The sequence below is a fragment of the Nicotiana tabacum genome, chromosome 6 (genome assembly GCF_000715075.1).
Source record: "Nicotiana tabacum cultivar K326 chromosome 6, ASM71507v2, whole genome shotgun sequence".
NCBI classification, from domain to species: Eukaryota; Viridiplantae; Streptophyta; class Magnoliopsida; order Solanales; family Solanaceae; genus Nicotiana; species Nicotiana tabacum.
Window position 1 is genome coordinate 136,175,579 of NC_134085.1, and position 9,324 is coordinate 136,184,902.

The window sequence follows — 9,324 nt, forward strand, 5'->3', positions numbered from 1 at the left end:
TCCGGCTTTGTAACTTGTCCGACCTCTTTCTTATTTAAGGTATCGACACTAACAGAATAGGAAGTCTCGACCAGCGAGCTTCTCCCCGGAGGTAAGAAGAGAAAGGGTTCGGCACAGTTTATATACAGTTCAGATAATATCAAAGCGGTAAAAGACGACATTTAGCACGTTATGCAAAAACCATGTAATAAAGATCAGATAATAAAGCCAAATATAACAATTATTCTAAGCTCGAATTCTTGAACCCTGAACCAGTGGTTCTGGGTTAAGTCCCCAGCAGAGTCGCCAGAGCTGTCACACCTCCTTTTTGCGCTCCCCGCCCCGAAGGGTAGAAATGCGCGGGTGGAGTTTTTCCAATTTAAGTGACAATATTCGAAATGGGATTATTTATTTAATTCAGAGTCGCCACTTGGGAAAGGTTTGGCTTTTGGTGTCCCAAGCCACCGGTTTATCTTAAATCCCGAATCGAGGAAATTTTCGACTTTTCCAAATGAAGTCTGCGAACCAGAAATTCTAAGTAAGGAATTCTTTTGACCCGAGGGAAGGTGTTAGGCACCCTCGGATCCGGTGGTTCTAGCACGGTCGCTTAAACTGTTATAATGGCTAAATATCTGATTTAAATACATGTTATGACTTACGTGCTTTTATTAAACTTAAAACCGCTTTTATCATTATCACTTATTTTTATAGAATTGCAACGTCGTGAAAATGCATCTCGAACCACGTCACAATCAATGCGCCCGTGATCGTCAACACATTTTGACTTCGTTGAGATTTGGATTTGGGTCACATCAATGTGCACCCGAACTTAAGAATATGATTTAATCAAGCCGCGCCTAAAGAGTCTAACGCGTTTATTATTTTTTGGGAAGGCCATGAGATCCACTAAACGGCCTAGCCTGAATTCTAAATATTTATTATGATTATTTATTGAGGGCCCCGCAATTTGCATTCTATTTGGCGAGGCTCGTCTCATTATTTTAGAAGGGTATCCTACAGTGACTACATTTCTACTACGTTTGTCTCTTAAAAAAAAAAAAGATGATACCGAACTTACTTATTTGAACAAATACAGACTGAATCTTTATTATGTTTGCCGAACCTAAATTTGTTTGATTACCTGATTGATTGTTTATGAGGTGAAAGTTACCTCATGCTTTGTCTTCATCGAGTGAATACGCTTATTAATTTGCTAAGTGAGATTGCAAGCAAACTAACAACATATACTGAGTTATATTTAACGACCTCCAAGTTTTATTTTTTAAACTCTAACCCATTTGAACTTGATAAACGAAATTGGCTGTTTATTAGGAAAATTACTACTAATTGAACTCAAAACGCCTATTAGTTTTCCTCAACAGTCATCGCATTATTTCGAAACAAGGAATCTATACCGAGATCCGATACCGAACCTATATCGGAACAAATAATCTGATAGGAGAGCTGGCATTCATAGCCAGACTCTTAATGTGACTGCATGAGAGTTGGTTTGGGATACATTTATCCCGGACCCAGTACCATAGATTTGTCAATTCAGTGGTCTAGACAAAATACATACAGGTGCTTGCCATGACTCTATGTTATACTGCCATAACTAAATTAAACAGAATGTTATACTGAACTGAATGTATACTAAATCAACATACTGTCTATGTCATACTGTCATTACTATTAAACAATGCTATCTAATAGTTCATCTCAAACAGAATGTATGTTAGTTTATACAGAATGTTTGCAGTTTGCAGTTAAACAAATACAGGCTGAACTAGCATTTAAACTATTTTGACCAACAGTATTATAACATAAACAGATGTTCATTTTCTTATTTCTGCTTCAAACTCAAACTCTCAACAATACATGGTTTCAGAGGTTGTGTACCTGGAAATATTTGACAATTGAAGAAGAGGGCAGTCAGCAGAGTAACAATGACAACAAGTGCAGCAGCAGTAACAGCAGATAACAAAATCCCAATGCAAGATGTAGTTATAGCCAATGGGAAGAGGTAACAAAATGACAGCAACAAAGCAGGGGAGTGGGCTCAGGAATCAAACAGTCTAACTCCAAAAGAAAACAACCAATAAGAACCAGACAGCAGAATCCTAGCTGATACTTGAAGAAATCAGCACTTATTTGAAACAGGGTAAACAAACTGGGAATCGAACAAACAACAGGAAGAAAACAACTTCTGATTTTTGTGATATCCCTCTCCCTGTCTCCTTTCTTTTCAAAATCCAATGTCAATCTTCAGTTTTGAAAATATGCTTGAGTTATCAGAAAGAAATCCTTTCCAGTTTTTCTGGGTTTTTTTTTCCAGAATTTTCAGTTCTCAAATATTCAATCTGAGTTCTGTCTCTTTTGTGTGTCGTGTGTGTGCATGTATCCCTCAATGTGTATCACCCTCTCTTTCTTTCAAAAATATTCCTCACAGTGTGCCTCCCTCTATTATGTGTGTGTTTTTTTTTTCTAATCTTAGGATCTGTGTGTCTATCTCCCTATAGATGTCCTCCCCCCATTTATAAGCCTTAACACTACCCCTTTTAACAGCCTGTTTAGAATATCACCATACCCCTCACATATGTCTTCCATTTTCAGTTCCATTTTAGCTAATTAAGTATTAAACCCCATCAACATTCCCTGGCAGACTTGTCTTTCCCATTTTATTAACTAAAAGCAAGCATGGGCAGTAGGATGTAGTCTGACAGCACATGCTGTCAAACTATTTAATTCAAAAAGGGCCTTTATGCCCATGTTGTGCACATGCCCTCCAGTTCAGATTACCATTACAGCCTAAACATTAGGTTTCTGAAATCACATTAACAACTATAAGTAAATGAACTTAGTTCTTAATTGATTCAGGCAATGTTCAACAGAAGCAAATCGATTCATTTTGTTCAGACAGTTGAAACTATTTGACGACACATGTCGACTCGACTATATTAGTTATAACACATACAATCGTAGCCGAAAATCAGACATTTAAACAGTATCGATACATGGTTCGAATTATATTGACTAAACAGAAATGCACTCGAGGAGTCAACTAGTCAGTCCAAACTTGAAAATCAGCTACTTGCACAACACTTACATACACATTATCAGAACAAATGGAGGGGCTTAATCAAACAACATAGGTTCAGGCAAAGTGGTTAAGGCACAGTTGATAGAAGTCAAGGACACAAACAGAACATGAACAGACCCTTACAACAATCAAATGAACCAAAACAACTAAGAAAAGAAAGAAACTCACCTTAAACCGCAAAAGATCAAAGCCTTAACTCGGACTCGGACAGACCTTTCTTAAGGCTGAATGGACTTTAATCGATGAGAAACACTTCGATTAAGGTCCATTAGACCTTAATCTCTTCGGCTCGGACGGACACGGACCAGTGATGAGGAATCAACCAGTTCCAAAACTCAGATCTGGGATTCATGCTTCCCTGATCAGATTCGGACCAAACCAAGTATGGTTTGGTCACGGGGGGGGGGGGGGGGGGGGGGGGTTCTATGGTGTTCAGGTGGAGGTCACCGGCGTCCGTGCCGCCGGTTTTCATGGTGAAGAGTACAGGGGCGGCTCTAGGGTTTGGGGGTTCTGGTGAAGACGACGAGGCTGGGGTATTGGATAGGGGGTAGGGTACGATTAGAGACTTATATAGTTAGTGGGTGGGCGGATCTCAACCGTTGGATCAACCGAAATCGATGGCTTGGATCTAAGGGTTTAGGGGAAACGGTGTCGTTTCAACTAATGGGGGTTTGGGTTGGTCCGGGTGGAAACGGGTCGGGTTCTGTTCGTGGGTATGAGAAATGTGATCTTGGCCGTTGATCAATCTGAGATCAACGGCCCAGATCAACCTGGATCAATACGACGTCGTTTGGACACCCTGGGTATCAGCTGGTGTTGGACCGGGCAGGCCTGGTTTGGACGTTGTTTGTTTTGGGCCAATTTTAATAAATTGGCCCAATCCGGAAGAAGAAAGGGTCTTTTTCTCTTCTTTTTTTATTATTTTTATTTCTTTTCTTATTTATTTTAAAAACAAAACTAAGCCAAAAATCAAATTAAGATTAAATACACACTCAATACAATTATTTGCACACACACTAAAGATATTTCAAAACAGGTAAAATCAAACAAAACAAAATCACGGACAAAGATGTCTGTTTATGCCTTTCTATTTAAACCATGTTACGGTTCAGATTATGCATGACACGTACAAAAAAAAAAATTTAGAATTTTTGTTTTAATAAAGTAAATAAATAAAAATGGGCCAAAGTCACAAATAAATCAACAAAGTGCCGTACAGAAATCCAAAAATTGTACAGCAGGACCAATTTTTATTCTTTTGGAGCGACTGTCGCGCAAAACAAAAATCACGTGCTCACAAGAAATAAAGTAAATTAATTGTGGAAAGGTGGTAAGCTTATTGAAGTATATACTAAAGTTATGGAGCTTCGCAAATTGAACTCTTAGTTTAATGTCAAATACAATTCTCCTCTTGAGATCGTAACCCATGACCTATTTACGAACAACAGTTCGTAAGAAATCTAAGTAATATTCTAAAGATAATAAAGTAATCAAATCAATCAAGAATCAGAAGCAAAGAATCAATTTCTTCAAATATATCCCAAAACAAAGCAGGAAGCATCATATATCAAATAGAGCTCATATAGCATTTAACAAACTTATTCACTCTAAACCAATTACTTTAACACAATTAATACCTCGCCCCTCTTCTTTGTGAAGTTATCTAGATTTCAAGGAAAGCTCCAGCAAGAGCCCGTAAGCAACAGGGGACTTGGCTATCAGTAATTCCAAACTTAAATTTTGGATGCATACATGAGGTGATCATGGGTATATAAGTAGAACCAATTTCTAAACAAGTAATAGAAATGTCTCTGCACTTTTGTATATAACATAATTCATGTGTCATTGCAAAGAGAAAAATGTCGTAAACTCAAATCCTTCAGAATAATGCATGAGAAATTACCTTCCACTCTACTGGTACATTTAATAACTTTTTATAGTTAATTAAATAACACTCAATATCTTTACATTATCAATATTTAGTCCTGTGGTTCTTTTGAGATTGACCATGACTCCATTTTCTTTCATGCTCCAACCCACAGTGTCAATGCGACGAGTAGCGCCGGCCTCACTAAACTCAAACATCAAACATAAAGTCAATACAACTCCAATCATTCACCTTAAAACCAGACAGATCCAAGCTAGAATTCAAACTCAAATATTCAAATTTAAACACTTTACAAAGCAATTAAATGAAGAAGATCTAGTAGTCAATCCCAATAATTCCAAAAATTCGCCTATTAGGCTGAAATATAGGTTCGAAAGTAACAATACCTGGATAGTAGCGAAACAGGCAAAGTAGAATCAAACAAAGGTGAAGAAGAAACTAGAAAGCTCAGCTACGCGGACTCAGCAGAACATCAACGATAGTTCCAGCGACCAAACAAAACTTCTTCAATCTAAATGTCACTCAAAATTCCAAAAAGAAACTAAAGCAAAAGAGCAGAAATTCGAATAGCCTTCAAATCCTTTATTTTCTGTTTTTTTCATTCATTTTTCTTTTGAATCTGTCCATTTCTCTTGTATGTGTTTCTTTTTTTTTAATTAGATGGAAAGAAGATGATGAAGGTGGGGGAGAGGAGTAACGACGCTGATTAATTTTTGGAGGGACTCTCTTTCGCCATTTGTTCGCTCCTGGAAAAGGAAAGAATTAAGGTGCTCTAGGTTGGCCAAAATGGGGGTTCTGTTATCTGGTGTTGATGGTGAGATCAAGAACCAGATCGAGGGGGGAGTCTCCTTAGTCTCTGAGGTTATCAGCTGATTCTTAGGTGCCCTCCTTATTAGATTTTTTTTAGGTGTCTTCTTTATGTAGAGTCTAGGTTTTGGTAGGGTTTTTAGGTTAAGGGGTATGGGCCTAGGAATTATGGGCTTGGAAATTATGGGCTAGGTCCAAAATTAGGCCTAAAAATGGGTTGCTCGAGCCCAAATTCTATCCTTTCCCCGCGAACAAGACTAAAAATACGATCTCAATTATTAATTAGTCCTACTTAAGTAAAATAGCTGTTAAAATAAGACTGACCTTTAAAATAAATTATTATTATTATTTGGTATTTTTCAATATTAAAAATGACTACAAAACATTAATGAAATAATTTTTGTAATTTTCATTTTTCTTGTAATAAAATAAAGTAAAAGAGTCAAAATTAATCAAAATAGTTATATTAGGCCTAAATTAAATATTTTACGCTAAAATATAAAAATTCTTGGGGAGGGTCAAAAATCACATGTCTACAGCTGCCTCTCTTTGACTGGAAACGTGAAGAGTTTTCAGACAAAGAATGACTAGACAGGTTTTTTGACCCGACCCTTATTTGGAGGGACTAAAACTAAGAAAAGGGGAATGTGATCGAGCCCTGGTATCTGAGCTGCCTACATATCCTTGGCTATAAAGGAATCAGGTCACGTGTAGTTCAGAGGTGAGTGAGATAATGGAGTACTGAGGTGGAGAGCCAGTCGAGGTGCCGTTCCGCCGAGGTTCCGGTCCGCGGTCATGTTATTACATCAAAAATCAAAATGAAAAAAGACTAACTAAGCATGTCAACTATGAGTTACAAGATTCCTATGTATAAGTCTTCTGAAGCTTGATCTTGAGTCTTGAATGGTTCTTCATGCAGACTTTAGATTTGAACATTGACGCTTATTAGTTGTAGGTGCTAGCTCGTTCTTCTTCAGCTTTTGGATCAAGACCGGACCTGTAGTGCTTGTGACTTCCACCATGTCTTAAGCAGTTCACATCCTCCATCAACTTATGCATTTGGATTAACTTCTTGCCCTTCTCCTTTTTCTTTATTGTGGCTAACTTTTGTTGATCACCTCGGATTGTTGACTCACATTTTTGCCGCGAGCTCCTTTTGTTGCTGACTTGAATTGTAATTTGAGCTGCTTTCCCTTTCTCCAGGTGGATACCTGATTGCTGAACTAGAATTGTACTTTGAGATGCTTTCCTTTTCTCCAAGTGGACGCCTGACTGCTGAAGTTGAACTATATTCCCATGCTCTCCAGGTGGGCTCATAACTGCTGAACTTGAACGTATTCCCTTGCTCTCCAGGTGGGTGCCTGATTGCATGAACTTGAATTGTATTCCCTTGCTCTCCAGGTGGGCGCCTGACTTCAACAAAATAGACAAAACAAAGAAACTTTTCCTGCCCCAGTTTGGGTATCTGGACACATATGTAAGTGTAAAACGAACCACATTACCAAATATCAATAAGAACTTGAAAGCTAAAACTTGCATTGTACTCCCTTGTTCTCCAGGTGGGCTCCTGATTGCTGACTTGAAATGTATTCCCTGCTCTCCGGGCGGGCTCCTGACTGTTGATTTGAAATGTATTCCCTAGTCTCCAGGCGGGCTCCTGACTGCTGACTTGAATGTATTCCCTGCTATCCAGGCGGGCTCCTGACGGCTGATTTGAAATGTATTCCCTGCTCTCCAGGCGGGCTCCTAATTGCTGACTTGAAATGTATTCCCTGCTCTCCAGGCGGGCTCCTGACTGCTGATTTGAAATGTATTCCCTGCTCTCCAGGCGGGCTCCTGACTGCTGATTTGAAATGTATTCCCTGCTCTACAGGCGGGCTCATGACTGATGATTTGAAATGTATTCCCTGCTCTCCAGGCGGGCTCCTGATTGCTGACTTGAAATGTATTCCCTTCTCTCCAGGCGGGTTCCTGACTGCTGAACTTGAATGTATTCCCTGCTCTCAAGGCGGGCTCCTGACTGCTGATTTGAAATGTATTCCCTGCCCTCCAGGCGGGCTTCTGACTGCTGACTTGAAATGTATTCCCTACTCTCCAGGCGGGCTCCTGACTTCAACAAAATAGACAAAAACAAAGAAAATTTTTCTGCCCCAGTTTGGTAGTTGGGCGCATACGTGAGTGTTAACTGAATCATGTCACCAAGTATTCTAAGAATTTGAAATCTAGATCCCATTATCCAGGAGGGTCCTAAAAACTCCTAGTGAAATGACAGTTTTAAAGCTAAATTATATTTCCTAAAGGTGTGACTTCTGCTAAATCTCGTTATCTATAGAGGTCTTAAAACCAAATCCCATTATCCAGGAGGGTCCTGAAAATCAAAAATCAAGTATTATCTTAAAAGTGACAATTTTACGGCTAACTTATATTACCCTACACCAGAACTTACGCTAGATTTTGTTATCCAATGGAAATTTTAAAGCTAGGTCCCATTATTCAAGAGGGTCCTGACAATTCTTAACTAAACGACAATTTTAAATCTAAGTTATATCTTCTAAAGGTGTGACTTCTGCTAAATCTTGTTATCTAAGAGGATCTTTAAACTACTCCCTATTATCCAGGAGGGTCCTGAAAATCAACGGTCAAATTTTATCTTAAGAGTGTCAACTTTTATGGCTGAATTATACTACCCTACAACAGAATTTACGCTAAATGTTGTTATCTAATCGAAATCTTAAAGCTAAGTCCCATTATTCAGGAAGGTCCTGAAAACTCCTAGTTGAATCTTATCTCGAACATGCAAACTTCTAAACCAGCTTATATTCCTTTGGGATACATTTATGCTAGATTACGCTATTTTTGAACTAGGTCCCATTTTCCAGGAGGGTACTAAAAATCAAAAATCAAACTTCTTTGGTGATGGCCTTTCTCCACGGAGGGTTTCTCCGAAACAACCGAAATTTCCTGCCCCTATTTCAATCAAAGAAAAATCTTGTCATTTTAAAATGTGGTGGTTGGTTTGTGGCCTTGACTTTGAGGGCGATTGCTCCTTCACTTCCCATGATAACTGATTTCCACTCGAGGACCTTGCTTGTTTATGGACTAACCACTTTCTCTGTCGTCCTTATCACAGAAAATACCCCTTCTCCGTTCAGACCCAATTCCCTCTATCTTTTGCATTGCTCATGAACTGACATTTACCAACTTTTGTGTTTCACCAGAAATACATTTGATTCGTTCACCTAACACCCTCCATCTTGTTGCATTGTTCCTGAATTGATATGTACCAAACCTTTGTATTTCACATGAACCCCAAAGCACGTCAATCACCGTCCACTCAATGTGCATGTTGTTCTTTCCTGACTTAACTCACTGGCATTGGCCTTGAGGTCTATTACTCCTTCACTTGCCACGATAACTTTGATTTATGCTTGGAAGACCTTGCTTGTCACTGGTCAACCACTTTCTTTGTTAATCTTACCACGGAAAATACCTTGGATCCATTCACCCTACACCCTCCATCTATTGCATTGTTGATGAATTGATATGTACC

The 9,324-nt window shown here is 38.8% G+C and overlaps 1 long non-coding RNA gene across 1 annotated transcript; it reads right to left on the bottom strand.

Annotated features, from left to right (window-relative positions):
- Positions 1–1,665: 1,665 nt before the first annotated feature.
- On the bottom strand, positions 1,666–5,866 carry LOC107791376 (uncharacterized). The gene is made up of 2 exons (XR_012710732.1): positions 5,354–5,866; positions 1,666–1,878 (listed from the first exon to the last, which is right to left on the bottom strand). It is a non-coding gene; the product is annotated as an uncharacterized LOC107791376 (long non-coding RNA).
- Positions 5,867–9,324: the final 3,458 nt, after the last annotated feature.